The sequence below is a fragment of the Narcine bancroftii genome, chromosome 11, assembly GCF_036971445.1.
Source record: "Narcine bancroftii isolate sNarBan1 chromosome 11, sNarBan1.hap1, whole genome shotgun sequence".
NCBI lineage: Eukaryota > Metazoa > Chordata > Chondrichthyes > Torpediniformes > Narcinidae > Narcine > Narcine bancroftii.
Genome location: NC_091479.1, coordinates 98,226,936 through 98,243,085, shown reverse-complemented (window position 1 = coordinate 98,243,085; position 16,150 = coordinate 98,226,936). Strand labels below are relative to the sequence as shown.

The window sequence follows — 16,150 nt, the reverse complement described above, 5'->3', positions numbered from 1 at the left end:
CCCTTCCCACTCACATCCCACCTTAAGCAATCCCTTACTAATCACAGAGCACTTATGGCAAAGGGATTACTTAAAGTGGTATGTGAGTGGGAACAAAAAGGTTGAGAACCACTGTGTAGCCCTTCAGTTCCATAACTTACACTACTTATTTTTATCATTTCTGCTCTGATACAGCAGTATTATCAGCCGATAATTCCTTTTCATTTCCACTCAGGATGTAGGATGGGAAATCATTATTGCCCCTCAATTGCAGATCAACTACTTGCTGGCGCTGGAGTCACATTTAGAACAGACCAGACGCGGATGGAATATTTCCCTCCCTGAACAAGATGGATTTATGCAAGAATCCAATATTTTCATGGCATGACCTTTAATTTGTTAGATTTATGAAAGAATTACGATTTAAATTCTCCCAATTTCTAGGGTAGGATTCAACATCCTGTGTCAGAATGAATGTGTCCTGATCTCGGGTTGTTCACCCAGATGTTTAACCATGATTGCAGGATCTGCAAGTCTCCAGGTTCATGAGTGCTGCAGTTGGACTTGAGAGAACATTGAAAACAATTCCTTAGCAACTATTTTTTGAGAGAATATGAGTAAGGTACCTTTATTCAGACTGAAATGACTGTTAGTGAAGATGAATAGAACATCTGGAGCTCTCTGACTACTTATTGAAGATATGACCATTTCCATATCATACATTTTTTTAAAATATTGAGCTTCAACATGGTAACAGGTCTTTCATTTTCTGCCCAAATACACAAATTAACCTGCAACCCCCACTCATTTTAAGGTGTGGGAGGAAACTGGAGCCCAGAGGAAACACAGACACGGGGAGAATGTACAAATTCCTTATAGACAGTGGCAGATTTAGAATCCAGTTTGCTGGCGCTGTAACAGCTAACCACTATGCTAACCTTGCCTCCCTTTTGTCACTAAACTCAGTTCTAATCAATTTATTTCCTTAGAGGCACTACAATACCAGGTCAAAGCGTGGAGTGGCTGGAGCAAGCCCCTGTTCCATCTCCTTCTTCCAAAAATCAATTGAATATATGGTCCCCAGATAAGGGACATTTCAGATATTAGACTGATGAGAAGAGATACTACACTTAGCCAAAAGGCCGAGAAGCAATGGGCTTTGATCTATTTGTAGGGCAGAATGGGGTCAGGATAATTTTTCTTCTTTCCTTGAAAATTGGCCTCTGTGGTCCTTTTGAATTCAGCATCAACTTAATTCACCAAGTAATGCCCAGGGGCGCCGGGTTGGTGTGTGTGTAATAGACATACAATAGGAACCTGCCTGGTAGCTGAAAGGTGGTTATTCAACTGTTCCATTGATAACATCGCACACCAGAGATTGAAGGTTCAATGCTTTTTGTACACCAGTCACTCCAAGACTGAATAACAACCCAAAGCTCAATCTGAGACATTAGTTATCCATTATGTGTCTGCAGTACTTTATTATTCAATAAAAATGTTTAAATGTTATTTTATTGATCTCAATTTTTCAGGAGTTAAGTTAAAAATACAGTGGTCTCGGTGAAAATCTGACAGAAAATAATCAGTTGTTTTTCTTGCAGATGGGAGATGATTTGTCCCATCAATAACTTCTAGTGAAAAGTGGACCATTTTAGTGCATTCTGTATATTGCAGAAATTTGACCTGAGGGATGGAATTTTAAACTTTGCATAATTTGAACCATTTATATTGCAAAAAGGTCCCAATACACAGGTGCTGCATGGAGATGTGAGAGGTGATTGCAGTCTCAAGGAAATATGAATGGAAATGCCTCATCTGATGTGCTTTAGATACAGGAAATCTTCTTTCAGCCATCTGAAGCAGTTATTGTAGAATGAGTATTATGAAAGTACACATAGATTGAGATCAAAGTGTGTGGATGTAGTGCACATCGAAATAACCAAAGACTTGTTGATCCAAACCAAGGCTTTTATTAACTAAAAGACTGGAGCATATCACAAGTAGGTCGACCAGTCCAGAATGACCTGGTCTGGCTAGGAGCAATCCTTTAAGACCTGCCAGTAGGTGGTGCTACACTCTCAGCCAATCACAGTCATCCTACATTACCATCTGTTAGTTAATAAAACCCTTGGTTTGGATCAACAAGTCTTTGGTTCTTTCGACGCGCATTACAATTTTATTAACTAAAAGAATGGAGCATATCACATGAAGGTCGACCAGTCCAGAATGACCTGGTCTGGCTAGGAGCAATCCTTTAAGACCTGCCAGTAGGTGGTGCTACACTCTCAGCCAATCACAGTCATCCTACACGACCATCTGTACATATACACATTGGTGATAGAATCTGTACAATCACAGTGGAATCAGATGAAAAGTGGCAGGATGGGTAATCAACTTGCAGAGGAACAATAAACAGGCAGGATAGGTAAATTCAGCTACGCAGATTGCCATATGGTGGGAAATGAGATTCCACAGGACTTGGTGGAAGTTTGCATAGAGCACAAATTCTAGTATTGACCTTTTAGGCTGAATGACCCATGTGGTGCTATAGATCTTATCAATGGGGAGTGTTTAGAAATGAGTGTGGATTATCTTAGCTACAGTTCTTGTTGTAGGTTGGATTTCATCCTCACCAACTCCCCTCCCCGCCAAACCTCCCAAATGTGTTCTTAAATAAAAACTGCTGGATAGCCTTTCTCTTTAGTTGACCTGGTAAAGCAGGGTAGTCATACATTAGATTGTGCCCAGTGCTTGATGTGAATCACAGCTTGGTGTGAGAACTGCCATGCTCAAACCTATAAGAACCCTCAGAGGGTTGTGAACACAGCTCAAGCCATTGTTAATCAACCTCCCCTCCATCTTCACCTCCCTTTCCCTTGGGAAAGTAGCTAACATATTGAAAGACCTGGTTACGCTCTCTTTGCCCTCTCCTGTCAGGTAGAAGGTAAATCAGTTTGAAAACACTCCCCTCCAGATTCAAAGACAGTTTCTGACCTGATATTATTAGATTTTTAAAAAGATTTCCCATTCATTGTTGAACATTATTTCTACTGAACAGTGGATTCCCTTTATTGAGCTGCATCAAATTAATGCCACATGGTCATGATTAAATGTTATGCTTCATCCTGTCTGTCATAATGCAGGATTATGAGGGGTTAGAGGGTGGAGATTTAGAGGTGCCTCTAACCAGATGACACAAGTTTAAGAAGCAGGGGACCTGAGGAAGTATTCTTTTCCTAAGGGAGGATGGAATCAGGAGCGCACTGGCTGAAAAGGGTGGTGAAGGCAAGTGAAGACAATATTTAAGCAGTATTTAGACGAGCACTTGAAACAGTAAAGCATGAATTCCATGGAATGTATGATGAAAGATGACATGATATAGATGGATGCAGTGGTCAGCACAGACATGATCATTCCTGCTTTATGACCTCTAGTCTCTTCTGCTGATCTGAGCAGCTCTCTATCTTGTTTGCACCAAGTTTGCTATGCATCTCATTACCTTCCTTTGCACTCTTTGACCTTACTCTGAGGGTGCTATCATTCATTGCCTGTTATAACCACTTTAGAAAGACATAGAACATTATAGCACCATGCAGGCCCTTCATCCCACAATACTCTGCCGACCTACATAAACTTACTCCATATCAAGTAACCCTTCCCCATCCCATAACCCTGCATTTTCATTCATCCATGCACCAATCTAATAATCTTTCATTAAACTTCATGTGCATAAGAACACAAGAAATAGGAGCAGGAGTCGGCCATCCGACCCGTCGAGCCTGTTCCACCATTCAATAAAATCATGGCTGATCTGATCATTGACTCAACTCCACCGACCTGCCTTATCCCCATATCCCTTTATTATGTAAAAATCTATCTAACTGAACCTTAAATATGTTTAATGAAGTAGCCTCAATCTCTTCTCTGGACAGAGAATTCCACAGATTCACTACTCTCTGGGAAAAACAGTTTTTCCTCATCTTTGTCTTAAATCTACTCCCCTGAATCTTGAGGCTCTGTCCCCTAGTTTTGGACTCACCTACCAGTGAAATCAATTTTCCCGCTTCTATCTTATCTTTCATAATTTTATATGTTTCTATAAGTTCTCTTCTCATTCTTCTGAATTTGAGTGAGTAGAATCCCAGACGATTTAGTCTCTCCTTGTAAGTCAACCCACTCATCTCCGGGATCAACCTGGTAAACCTCCTCTGGACTGCCTCCAAGGCCAGTATATTCTTCCTCAAAGCATAATGTCGTATAATGACTCCATTTTAGTTAACAGAAACTAATTTGTAGAATGAATTTTGCAACATTTATTGCAAGGAAAGCAACTGTTCATGGTCCTATCACAATTATTCTCTTTGTCCTATCCATGACTTCTCCCAATCACGTGGCAACTTAAAACCGCCTTGATTTTTCTCTTTCCTGGTTCTTATGAAGGGTCAATGAGTTGAAATCTTAATTTATTGATTTGTGGACTATCATAATTAGACTGTCTTCAGTTTGAAACATTACAGCATAGTACAGGTCCTTTGGCCCAGGATGCTGCATCGACCTCCATAAACCTATTCAAAAAATGAAACCTGCCCTACCTCATAACCCTCTATTTTTCTTTCATCCATTTACAGTAAGACCCATGGTATCCTCCAGGGATTGAAAGATACCAGATACTTGAACTTTCTGGTTGAGATTTTGTGTGGCATGATTGGCAAAATATCTGCGAGGTGCGCCAATTTTGAACTTTCTTTTTTTTTTTAACCTGTTTATTTTCCTTGATTTTTTAGCCCATTGCTTGAGGCAGCCAGTTGCCTTAAATTCCGGATAACAGGGATTTTACTGTACCTGTCTAGGAGTCTTTCAAATGACCCTATTATACCAGCTACTATTTTTCTCTTCACCAGCGAGGCCTAGCCTGATGAATATTCCCATCATTTTCTCTTCTGGTTTAAGAAATTTCAGTACCTTTATTTGTGTTCTTCAATCAGTGTGAGTCGCGAAGTTTGTTTTGCCGACGTTGACTCGATTTCTGAGAGCAATATAAAGTCAAGCACATGCCTTTGACAAGGAGTGACCTCCATATTAAATCATTAACAATTGTAATATCATTCCTGTAATTTATCAATAAACAATTTTAAGCTAGTAACACAGAAACACTATAGCTTATAAAAATTACTTGGCTTTTTTTTCAGCTTTTCTGTACTATTGTGGTTGAATAATGGTCCTCTGCAGCACCTTCACACAGGAAATGCAGTGGGAAGCATAAATATAAAAATGAGGGCAGATTTTCTGCTTCCTTGACTATAGCCTTCACCTGATAATCACAAGCCTTTTGCAACTTTGATTTATACTGGCAGAATGCAGAGGACATAAGGGCTTAAGAAAAACTACCAAGGTCAGAACAAATGGAATAAAATCTCCATTATCCGGAATTCAAGCAACCAGCAAAAAAAAGTGGAAAATAACAATATAAAAAAAGGGAAGTTTAAAAATGGCATGCCTTGCCATGAGTTCACTTATCCACATAACCTCAAGCAACTGGAAAATTCACTTATCCGGTATCTAGCTCTATTGGTGCCGGACAACAGGGGTTTTACTGTATTTGGTCCCTTGGATCTGCTTACAGATCTACACCTGTTTTTTTAATGATTTTGTATGATTTACCTGGATCGTGGATAATCCAGGATACCCAAAAGTCTTTTGGATTCCCCCAAGAACTAGACGCATTAACCTGTTGCACTATCTCTCTTTTTCTCTCTCCCCAGATGCTGCCCGACCTACACCAATGTTTTCTGTTTTCATTTCAAATTTTCAGCATCTGCATTTTGCTTTACAATTATTGATTGATAAAGCCATTTCAAGGAAATTCTTGGAAAGTGTTGGGTCGAGGAAGGATCAATTCACCTGAAGGGAAGTCATTGAGTATTATTATAAACAAATCAATTCTTCATTGGAAGGTGAGCTAGGAAATGGATCTGTAAATCAGTCAGTTCACACATGGGCTAGCACTGTCGTCATCAAGCTCCTGTCCCCATCTCACTCATTTCCATAGAAGGCCTCACTAATAGTTCGTAGTCATGCTCGTTAATACTGTCTCAATTTATCTTTAGTCAACCTTTTGACTTACACTTCACTGCCCCCCCCACCCCCCCAGATCTGCCTTGAAAACTGACAGCCTTCCACTCTTCCCTCAGTGAGGGTCCTTGATTCAAAACATTCAGTTGTTTCTCTTTCTACAGTCGACTGGCAGAGTTATTCCACCGACCACTTCTGTGCTTGTTTCAGCTTTCTGAATCCACATGTTAATTTGTTTTCCACCATCCCGATAAATTTAATCCCCATTTATCCTCTGTAGGATATGCGGTGGGGGGGGGGGGGTTCTCTTCCCTTTTGTCAGCCCTAAGAGGATTGGAAAAGCCCCAGTTTCTCCTCCCACAGTTTCAATAGCACATGATCACAAAGAATGGGAAGGAACGACAGGAGCAACTGCACGAGGCCAATAATGCTCGTCCATCAAACAATGAGATCATAGCTGATCAAAAACCTGACTCTATAAACCTGTCTAATTCACAGTTTTGGTAGTTAATCTCCAGACTCAACAACATGTTGATTTTTACTGTGGAAGAATCAAAACACTATGGACTAGAGCCAGGAGAACAAGTACAAAGTAGAGTGCATGTGTAACAATAGAAGTTCTTGATCAGTTACTGGAACACAATATTTACAATAGCATGACAAAATCCCTCAATGTCTTTGGTTAGTAAAAGTCTACTACTTTCTGATTTACAATAGACCTTGCATAACCTGCCATTTGAGGCAGAAAGCTGCACCATCTTGTCTCTGTAATGGATTTAGATGCCCGGTTCATGTGTATGTACAGGTGCACCACTGAAAGCATACTTGCTGGATGCATCACAGTGTGGTATGGAAACTGCTTTACTTATGATTGGATGAAGTTACAGAAGGTAGCCCCCAACATAATGAAAAATTCCCGCCCTTCCTTGGACACCATCTATCTACTGGTGCCTCAGAGAGACAGCAAATCCACTGAAAGATTCATCACAGCCCATATACACTCATCTCCCTTGTCCCATCAGGGAGAAGGTTTAAGAGTGTGAAAGGATGAATCAACAGGCTTGAAAACAGTTTTTCCCTTTCAGCCATCAGGTTACTGAATGAACTGAATGGTGCCCTTGCTTGGTGCTAATTGATCTCCCATTTCATTGTCACTCTATTCACTCTGAATGGTGGTCCTTACACAACTGTATGAATGTTAGAGATAACCGGCTTGCCCTCTCACCATACTAGGTATTCAGTGACAAACAAAGCAATTCCTAACTTCGCTCCTGAAAGACATGGTTGCACATTTCAGCCATGTCCTCTGGTCTTACAGCCCTTAACCAGAAGAAAAAGTTTCTCAATTTCAACTCCACCAACTCCTGTAACAAACTTAATCGGTCAGCTTAGCGGTCAGTGCAATGCCTTTACAGGGCCAGTGATCTGGAACAGACCAGGGTTTGAGTCCGTAAGGAGTTTGTACATTCTCCCTGTGTCTGCGTGGATTTTCTCCAGCAGCTCTGGTTTCCTCCCACCCTCGAAACAAACAGGGGGTGGTGGTAAATGGGGAGCATAGACTTGTAGAGCCAAATTTGCCTGTTACCGTGTTGTATGTCTAAATTTTTTTTTTTAATTAAAATTTAATCGTTAAAACCCTAGCTTGTGTGATCTCATGACATAGTTTAATTCCAGGTGCCCAGTTAACCTGAAGGACAACCTACACCACAGTCACCAAGATCAATACATTGAGTTGTTTCTTAGAAGTTTAGAAAAAGATTTGTTATTCAATTAATAATACAGACACAAGACACCGGAAGTTATGGGGGTCGTTTATGACTCACTATCTTACTTTATAATTTTACTCCAACGTAATTAAATTGCCTGACTTGTATCTTTTCCACATTCCTTATATTAATGTTTTCTAAACTTGGTATTTTTTTACCACTAATCATATAGAGCATCTGGCAATGCAGTTCGGGAAGGGGATTGAGTTTTTCTTCTCTACTGTTTTCTTCTTTCTTTTTTTATATATTAGTTTTTTTTCTGAAAAAGGTATATACAATTTAGAATTTGAATTATGGATATGATTTATAATTTATGTATGTTAGTGGTATATAGAGTATCTTATTTAATTTATGTAACTGTCCACATTATCTTATTGATTTGCACCCTTTTTGTTTGAATAAATTCTTTATTAAAATCAATAAAAATATTTTAAAAAGAAATAAGTTTAATACCTTCCAAAAATCTTCCAATGCCTATTTCTGTTCCTATATCTTAGGGTCTTTTGTCATTTTTTTTTTTGCCTTTTTATCCTAACCAAACAGCAAATCTTTGTGGGGGCACATGACAAGGAATACAGTGCCATTGCCCAAATCCTTTGTGAAAAACCTGACTAAAGTCCATGATCAATTAATACTGGTCAGGAGAGAGATTACAAGAGAAGTGGAAAAGTTGATTGACGGGGAGTAACAACTGTCTGAAACTAGAGTTAATTCATGCATTTCACTCATTTTCAGTGAGATCTGAAACCTTACATTGTTGCTGTCTCAATAAACTGTTCCACGTGCAAACATTTCCAACTCATTGAAGAAATAGCTTGAAAAGGCTTCCACGCAAACCGCACAAGCTGATCACCAAGCCACTTTTTCCTTTTCTTAAATAATCTTGAAATTATTGGAATATGCAGATACAAAAACTACTTTATTCTTTAAACACAGTAATGAAGATCAGGGGAACGGTAAGTACGTGCATTGCAACCTATATTGGTTGTCACTTCTCCTCCTTCACCAAGCCCCCCACAACATACCCCTGTCCCAACTTGGTGCCTACTGTGTTAATGTATTTGCACATTACCTGGTTAGTTAAGTGGCAGTTAAGTCATTTGAGGAGTTGCAAATGACTAATCTTGTAAGCTTCCTTACGACTGGGAAGCTAATGGAATCCTATAGAACCAGCTAGTCCAGCGGAAAATTGAAGCAATTAGAATTTTTATTCATCACCTTTATAATCAAAATGAAAATAGAAAGAGCAACATGCTGATTAAAGTGGAAAATATCCCCATTATAACCTTCAAACTAGCTCATAATGGAGGATTGATTGAACTTTCGTTTGAGTGTCTGAATGAAGCATTGTGTATTTTCCGTTCTGTCTAGTCTCACAAAGTGAATGGGCGGGGGGGCGGGGGGTGGGGTGGGAGTGACCCTTGGGAAGTGCTCATGTTTGGCAGAGATGTTAAAATGAAACGATGTTTACTCTCGAGCAGACGTTGGGGATGCCCATGCTACCAGCCAGCATTTGTCTCTCAATCAATACCACTAAAATAGATAATCTGATCTTTGCAGGAGCTTGCTGTGCACAGATTGGTTTCAGCACTCTCTACATCACTCTTCAAAAATCCTTTAGGCCTTGAAGCTCCATGGAAGTTTCCTGAGAGGTTCACTGTAAATGCAATCTTCTATTCTTCCTTTAGGAAGCTTTCCCGGCACCGTTCCCCTGATCTTCAGAGAGAGTGAAACACGAAAGTCTGCAGACACTGTGATTGTGGTAAAAACACACACACACACACACAGATGCTGGAGGAACTCAGCCAGTCTCGCAGCGTCCATGGGAGGTAAGGATATATTATCGAGCCCTTCTTCAAGGTACAACCAAAAACCAGGCAGGAATCTGAATTGAAGACTGGGGAGAGAAAACCCACAAATTGGAGGAACAACACCTCATCTTCCATCTGGGCATCCTCCAACTAGATGGCATTAACATTGACCTCCATTTTCTATTAACCACCACCCCCCCCCCCCCCCACATCTTCTTCCACCTGTTGCCTTTCCCTCAGCTCACTTTCTCTTCCCTTTTCCCTCTGTCTCCTTTCACAGAGCCAAATTAATTCTCACCTTTCCTTACATCATATCAAATTAACACCTTTTGTCTGTTGGTCTGGCCATCTCTCCCTCCCAGTCTTTAATTCAGATGCCTACCTGCTTTTTGCCTATACATTGAAGAAGGGTTCAGGCCTGAAATGTCGGTAATGCATTTTTACCTCCTATGGATGCTGTGAGATGAAATGAGTTCCACCAGCACATGTATGTGTTTTTATCCAGTCACAGAATTTCACTGGTTCTGATCATTTGATCTTCACCTGGTAATAGCCCAGTTTCTAATTTGTCTCCTTGTTAACCTACAGCCATCTATTTCCCCGTGTTCACCGACATCCTTGAAAGAATGCGCCCAACATTGCAGAATCTCCCTCAAAGATGATGGAAAAAAGGCAGCAAGTCCAACTATCAACAAATTTGCTTCACAATAAAAGAGCTTATAATGCCAGACAATACTTTCAACCATGGTTTTCTCCTCAGTGGTAACAGTAACCTTCCAACCAAGTATTGTTGAAACTACATGGAATGTGGTTGGTCACAGGGTAGTTAGAACATTACAGCACAGTATAGGCCATTTGGCCCATAATGTTGTGCTGACCTATGCAAACCTAAAAAGGCACTGGCTGTCACCATACTTAAGCCACACATACAGTAAAAGTCCTAAAATTTGGACTGATCCAGAATTGGGTCAGTCTGGATTTTCAGATTTTCCAGATGCTCAGGCAGTACTTTTAAAATTCAAATTTAAGGAGAATAAACTGGTAAATTTTGATGGTTTGTTAACAAACATTTTTCATATAAAATACAAAGTACAAAAGAAATATTTTTTCTTACATTTCCGTGACTTATGAGTGGAAGCTTGTTGCCACTGTGCATCTGTGGCACTTACGCAAGCATGCACACATGTATAAAAGCCAAGTGGTTTCGAGAAGTCTGGATTTTTGAGTGGTCCAGAATTCAGATGAGAGTTTTTGAGAAGTCTAGATTCTCGGGTGTTCCAGATTTGGGGCATTTGGATTTTCAGACTTTTACTGTATGAAGTTACCTCTGATCCTTCACTCCAGAGAGAAAAGCTCCAGCTCTGTAAACTTTGCTTTATACGATGTCTGTACTTTGATGCCTATCAGTTCCAGAGGTTAGTAACTCAGGATCGGATGGGCTTGGATACACTGTGTTGCTTCCAAGTCTCAACCAAACACTGGAAATCCACCCACATTATAGTTTCCACACCTACCAGTTCGAAGGCTTGAAGTATCCAGAAGCTCAGGAATGTAGTGTTCTTAAGAAGGGCATCAGATTAGTTTTTCTATAGAGACTCTTGACATTTTACCTTTCCAAAGAAATTTTGTTACATCTTTAATTCTTGGGAAAACTTTTGTGGTAATAATATAGGTAAAATTTGAAAAATATATTGAATTCTTGGAAATATATTCTTTTTACCATTAACTCTTCCTATTAATGTTATGGGCAGTCATTCATTTTTTTTAATTGACCAAATTTTTTAAGTAATGGCAAATTTAAAAAAAAGTATCATCTACCTGAACCCCCTAAGTATTTAATCCCATCTTTTGGCCATTTAAATGGAGTAGTTGTCTGACAAAGAGTATAATTTCCTTCTGTAAGAAATTTGAACAGGGAGCTTTCACATCTCCCTAACTTTAAGCATTATCATCAAGTGGCTCAACTGAGATTACTTACATCTTTATTTGAAGAAGTAGAAAAGCCGGCATGGGCTAAAATTAGGAAAGAGTTTAGCGGAGGAATTCATATACAAATGGGATTCAAAATTATTAATTGGGGCCAAAGAGACACAAATGTTGAAACATTTGATTTGGAATAAGATAAATGATGAAATTGGAACAAGAGGAAGTATATCGCCTAAATTGCCTGATTCAAAACCAACTTGTACTTTTATCAAAAGACAATTTATTTTAAATCACTTGGTACAATAAGAGCATTAAAAATATTGAAGATTGTTATGAACAAAAGAATAGAGAGAGTGCAGAGAAGGTTCACGAGAATGTTGACAGGATTTCAGGGTCTGAGTTACAGGGAAAGGTTGTGCAGACTGGGGCTTTTTTCTCTGGAGCGTAGAAGATTGAGAGGGGACTTGATAGAGGTGTTTAAGATTTTAAAAGGGACAGACAGAGTAAATGTGGATAGGCTTTTTCAATTAAGAAAGGGGGAGATTGAAGGGGGAAAATTATAAGGGGAACATGAGGGGAAATTTCTTTACGCAGAGGTTGGTGGGGATGTGGAATGAGCTTCCGGCAGACGTGGTCGAGGCGGGATCATTGGTTACATTTAAGGAAAGACTGGATCATTACATGGATAGGAGGGGACTGGAGGGGTATGGACCGGGTGCTGGTCAGTGGGACTAGGAGGGTGGGGATTTGCTACGGCATGGACTAGTAGGGCCGAACTGGCCTGTTCTGTGCTGTAAGTGGTTATATGGTTAAATTATATATATCTAAAACTAGATATATAAATCTAGACAGAAATGGAAGCAGGACTTGAACATCATATTTGATGAGAAAAGATGGTCTGATTTCTGTCAAGACAGTATGACAAATAGTATTAATGTACAATATAGATTGGTTCAATATAATTTCTGTCATCAATTATACTTATCACATCAAAAATTGAATAGAATGAAATCAGATTTATCAGATCAATGTTTTAGGTGTGGTGAAGACATAGGCACTTTTCTACACTTGACATGATCATGTTCTAAGGTGAAACTCCTTTGGGTGGACATATTGAAATTTTATAGAGCAAGTTACAGGTATAGTATTCCCATTAAACCCAGATTTATTCTTATTGGGGAATATAGAAGGAACAAGACCAAAGCTGAAATTACCAATTTATCAATGAAATTTGTTAAGATAGCTTTAGCAGTAGCGAGGAAATGTATTGCAGTGACTTGGAAATCTGATTCACGTTTAGGAATGAGAAGATGCAATGAAGAAATATAAAGTTGTATCCCTTTAGAGAAAATTGCATATAATTTGAGAAATAAATATCTTATATTTTTGAGAATCTGAGCCCGTATATGCAAATATTAGATAAAAATATCTAGAAATTGTCTTCTAACCTCTCGAGTCCTGTGTTGACCTTCTTCCTTAAACTGAAATGACTATATAAGACCTGTTTAATTCCAACATGAGCTCCAGGAAATCCAAGATAGCATCCTTTTTTTCTTCTTTCTTTTTATTACTTTTTTCTTTCATTTACTATATCTATATTCTTCTTTTATAAGGGTGGGGGCAGGGTAGGGGGATTGGAATAGGGAGGGAAGTGGAGCAGATCTAACCATCATGTAACAAATGAAACTCTCCTCAATTTAAACACTCATTGTATTGTATAATAATTTATTAATTACATGTATGAAAAAAACTTTTAAATAAAATATTTTTAAAAAGGGTACCAGAGAGAAAGAAAGTCTTTACCTGAGAGTTCCCTTCCATCCCCTTATACATGTGTCCCCTAATAAAGGTAATCACTTTGAAAACAGGTTTTAACTTCCACCCTCAACTAAGCCCACAGAAACAAGAAAAGAATAAAGTGTGTGGTGTGTCACGAACTTGGGTCCGGCCTTTCCATAACAATCCAAACAGGCATAAAGTGAGAAAATTCAGGCCTTTGGGCCTTGATACTTATTCTCTTTCTTCCAAAAACTAGTTTCCCCAGTAACTTCAAAGTTGTAAATCATGGCCACTGTTAAGTATAATTAATCAACACTGCAATTGTTTTCTATTTGAAATCAAACAGATGCAATTAAACAGCAGTCCTGTTATGAATCTTCAACATTTACATATGTATTGGTTCCGCAGAGTGTCTTGCAATAAAATCAATGAAGTTTAATTACAAAAGAAAATACAAGGGAATAATGCAACTGTAGAAAAATTAAATGTATTAAGCAAGCAGAAATTGTTATTTACTGGGAATCCTGGCATCGTGATTCCTTCCGGAGTGGGATTTGATCCCTCTCCTTCTTCCCTGTCTGCTCACTTTTGCATGGTTGAGCAGATTTTTGGGCAAATTAGGTGAAGCAGAAGTAGTCTATTTGGATGCACATAGTTAGCTCCCATTCCATTCACGCCATGTAGGAAGGCAGCGCAATACATCATGCTGGAAGCAATCTCAACACCACATATAATGAGGTTTGCTTCATCAGACTGTACTCTGTATACAATTAAACAAAATCAACCAGAATTATTGCACTGCAACTGAATTTTGCCATGTTCTCCTGAAGTTGCTTTTGGGACATCCTGTGACCATTTATCCCAATAAATCCAAGCTGACCAGTGGGTATCCTAGTGTAATAATCCCATCTTCTAGTACTTGAACTTCCAGTATTCCTCAGCAATCCCAGTTCTCATCCAGATACTTCTTAAATGCTGTCAGTGACTCTACTTCCACCACTCTCCCATGTTATCACTCTCTCCTGACCAGTATCAAGTGTATTCCAGGTACTCACCTCTCTATGGCTGAAAAAAATCCTTACCGGCTTCCATCAAAATCTCTGTCCTCTTGTTTGATTTACCTCTGATGTGGGGAAATGTTGCCTGCAATCTATCCCATCTATCCCTAACCTCTCTGCTCCCTGGAGAATAAACCTAGAATCTCTGGCCTCTCCTCATAACTGAAACGCTTCATCCCAAGCCACATCCTGGTGAAGATTGTCTTCACCCTCTCCAGTGCTATTTCTCAAGGTGTGTCAACGAAAGATGGAAGAGAATAGGATTAAATGGACATTCCCAGGAAGGGCGTTGCAGGGATAATTGCTGGAGCACAGTCGTTCACACTCTCCATCAATGATGGGTATCCTTTTTGTTCCTTGAAAACAAAGAAAAACCTCTTCTGTGGCTTGGCAGAACAGATACAGATATTAATGGCTGGGATGTCCAGACTGTTTTTTTTAGCCTCAGAATAAAGGATTGGCCATGCAAAACAGGTACGAGAAGAAATGTCTTCACCCAGAGAGGTTTGAGACTTCAAAATTCTCTTCCTAAAGAGTGAGTTAAGGCTGGACCACTGAAAATTCAATTCAGAGACAAACAGAATTGGAGATGGGGGGAAATCAAAGGACATTTTGCAAGTGCTGGAAAACCCACAGGGGTATAAGATCAGCCGTGATCTTATCGTGTGGTGCAGTAAAGGGCTAGATGGCCTCCTCCTCTTTCTCGTTCGTAGGTACAAAATGTGCGATAACTAACAGCCAATGTTCTATCTTTAATTTCCAGTGACTTTAATGGTTAACAAAATTTGTGGGGGGTTCAAACCATTGAAATTTTGGAGCATGGCCTGTTCCTTCCTTGCTTCCCATCCATCCATCATCCAATGAGCTCAAGGCTAATCTGCCTTTGTTCCTCATGGGTAACAATATCTATCAGTCATGGACTGACTATCACTTGTGGAAGAGTTACCAAGACCTGCCACCCTCTTGATGAACAATGCTGCTAAAGTTCTCTCCTCCAATCATCAGGGCCTACCCACCATGGGTGGCGGTGGTTTTTTATCAGCCCAATCACTTTTCCACATTATTTGCAGCCTATAATTGCCTAATTAAAAAACCACCAATGTTGGGAAAGTTTACCGTGCAGGCGGGACGGTCTCAGTCTGTCCCAGGTCGAAAGGATGGGAAACAAGTTCCAGGAGCCATAAGTGTTAATCCTTCTTTTAAAAAACTTATTTTTATTATCATTCAACTATACATTATAAGTCCATATAAATTAAATATAATGTACATTTGGTTTGGTATCATATATAGAAATAATAATACATGGACTCGTATTCCAATCTAAACATATAATGAATAGTAAAAAAGAAAGGATGGGAAAAAGAAAAAAAAAGGAAAAAAGGTTGATTATAAAGTATTAATCCTGACCAGCCACTCATTGGCAAATAGCATCTGACAGGTGTCCAGTACATACATGACCATCAACTTTGCAATCAGTGGCTGTTAATGAACAAGGAGAAGGGAGAGGAATTTTCTGCAACCCAACATTTGGTTTGTTAAAGATCTGAACTGGGTCGTCACCATGAAGGACTGCATTTGCCGAGCTCGAGTTTGTGGAGCAGATCCTCACCATGTTTCCTGCACCACTCAACCTCCTAATTTACATCAGCTATCAGAAATCTAAAATGCTCATTCTTTTAACAACTCTGTTAGACAATGCTGAACAATTATTATGTCATGGGTTTTTTTAAGCAGGACTGCTTCAGTGAAAAGAGCCATC

General features: G+C 39.3%; 1 non-coding gene across 1 annotated transcript; it reads right to left on the bottom strand.

Annotated features, from left to right (window-relative positions):
* Positions 1 to 946: 946 nt before the first annotated feature.
* Positions 947 to 1,133, bottom strand: LOC138746393 (U2 spliceosomal RNA). The gene has a single exon (XR_011346933.1). It is a non-coding gene; the product is annotated as a U2 spliceosomal RNA (small nuclear RNA).
* Between the last annotated feature and the right edge of the window lie 15,017 nt (positions 1,134 to 16,150).